The sequence below is a fragment of the Buceros rhinoceros genome, unplaced genomic scaffold, assembly GCF_000710305.1.
Source record: "Buceros rhinoceros silvestris isolate BGI_N320 unplaced genomic scaffold, ASM71030v1 scaffold32240, whole genome shotgun sequence".
Lineage (NCBI taxonomy): Eukaryota > Metazoa > Chordata > Aves > Bucerotiformes > Bucerotidae > Buceros > Buceros rhinoceros.
In genome coordinates, this window is record NW_010390714.1 from 4,311 (window position 1) to 6,752 (window position 2,442).

A 2,442-nucleotide genomic window follows, 5' to 3' on the forward strand; every position below is an offset into this window, starting at 1 on the left:
TGGTTGGGTGTTTATGGCTGCTTTGATGCAAATCTGTATTTTCCCTAGTAATAAAGTTTACACAGCTCAGTGTGGCGGGTTCGAGGGTGCAGCAGTGGCCCCGGTCACATCTGCTGGCCACCGGCCAAGCAAAAGCCTTTCGTTGAGGAGTGCGGCATGGAATTGCTGGGGGTTTTCTGCTCCGCACCGGGCAGGGGATGGCGAACCTTTCCGGGTGGCTCTGCGCAGTGGGGGTCTCCTCCCTGGGGGGCTGCAGCTACCAGAGGAACCCAGGAGGAATTCAGCAGGCTCTGCTGTCTCCCTGCTGCTTACTAAGAACCACACAGAGATTTTCCGTTTCAAACACCAACATGTTTTATTAACGTACAGAGGAGTAAGGGGGAGGAGGTAAATGTCTGGTGTTCTCTGTAAAATCGCGCTCTCAAAGGCAAATTGACAGGCTCCGTGACAGGCTGGGGGCGGGGGGCCTCATGGATTCATCCTGCTGCACCAGCAGGGCTTTCTGCTTGGAGGATTCCCCAGCCCGAGCGAGAGTGAGACATAAAAAAAGCAGGAAAGCAGTTTCCCCAGGCAGGGGGAGAGGGCGAAGGGGTGAATAAACCCGGAGCTGAAACCCCACTGGTCACTGACCTGCTGGTCACTTCTTCCAGCAGCTGGGGGATGCTGGGGGCCAGTTTGCTGGGCTGGGCTGGAAGGGCCGCTGTGTTTCTGGACCTCCTCTCCAGGGAAGCCAGAGGCAGAGGAGTTCTGCCCAGAACCGCAGAGCTCTCCCGGCCAAGGGCAGTAGGGACTGGCAGCAGGGAGCTGTCTTTGCACGTGGCTTTCCATGAGCAGCTAGAGCTCCTGACAGTCACCACCTTCCCTGGCAGCTGAAACTTGCTGGTCCTGGTCGTGGTTGTGGTTGTAGCCTATGGGAGAGCTTCTGGGGGTGGGAAAGTGCCATTTGGCTGCCAGCACGATGGAAGAGCTTTATCTGAGTACCGGGAACTGTTCCCTGCCCATCGCTCAGCTCTCCCCTCTCCCTCTCCCACTTGGTCAAACTTTATGATGCTGGTTTCAACAGAAGGTGTCTGGGAGGAGAACAGGAGGAGGAGGAGGAGGAAGTCGCTGCTGAAGAGCCCTGCAGCAGCGATGGCCTTGTCCAGAGCTGGATTCCTGTCGCTCTGCTGCAATATTAATCATGTGCAGGTCTGAGACGGGGTTTGAACCGCCTGCAGCTGAAATGTTGATGTCAGCGAGGCTGCGGTGCAGGAGGGGTTAGGTCTGCCCTCAGAGCGTGAAAAGAGACATGAACTGCCCGGGGCCCAGGGGGTTACTGCCGCTGTGGTTGGGTCTGTCCTGGGGGGACTGGCAGGTCCCGGCTGTCCTGCCTGTCCTATGAGGAGGACACGCAGAGCTCGCTGCTCTCTCCTGCTCCTCCGAGGCCCCGAGTGCCTGTCAGCTGGCTCCTGCGTCCCCAAAGTCTTTCAGACCTGTCCCTCCCCATGTCCTGGTGTCCATGTCCCTCCTGAGTCTTGTTTCTGAGGAAAGCTGCTCCTCCTGGCGGCCCCAGGTCCTGAGACTCCACTTCGCCGGGGTTCTCTCTTGGTTGAGGGCAGCCCCCTGACCGGTGTTTCAGGGTGCAAACTGGCACCTGGGCTAGCGGAGGGGCAGCATGTGTGCCAGGAGGGCTGAGGCGGACAGGCCAGAGGGAGCCACGGTCCTTGCATGTGTGTGTGCTCCTCCTCAGCCTGTCTCCAGGGCTGAGGCTGGCCGTGCTCGGGGTCTGCACTACCCAACACATCTCCACATCGGGCCCACAGCATCATCTGCTTGCTGGAGCCATCAGCCTTCTCCAGGCTGTGAGAATCCCAACTCAGCCCCCAGCAAGCAATCCCCTGCGCACCCAGTGCTCCCCACCAACAGGGCTCTGGCGGTGGGGTCCCACGAGCCAGGGCTACGCTCAGGCCTCTGCGTAGGGGAGCCCCCTCCAGAGAGGGTCCCAAGAGAAGATGTTGGCTCAAGCCATGACCAAAGCACCAGCTGTTTCGGGAGAGCAGGAGGGGAGCTGTAGCTGCAGGGTCAAAGCAACCCAGTTAGCTGCTGGCATCCGAAGTGCTGCCTGTCATGGGATGCCTTTCCCTGACCAGGGACCTGACTCCTCCCCGTTTCAGCCCATCAAGCAGACCCTTGTTTGAAGTGACAAGAGGCTGGTAATTAGAGGAACCCACTGGTGATGCACGTGGCAGCGGAAGGAAAGGTCAGCACGTCCCCTCCGTCTCTTCCCACCCTCCCTCCCAGCCACCAGCACCACGCAGCCGCTCTGGCGCACCGGAGCACCCCGGACCCAGAGCCTGGGGTGTGGGGGGTTTTAGCGGGCACCAACAGAAGTGATGCAGTGGAGATGTCGAGTCGAAGTGAATTGCTCCGCAGCAGCTGCTCACAACCAGGCAGGGCAGAGGA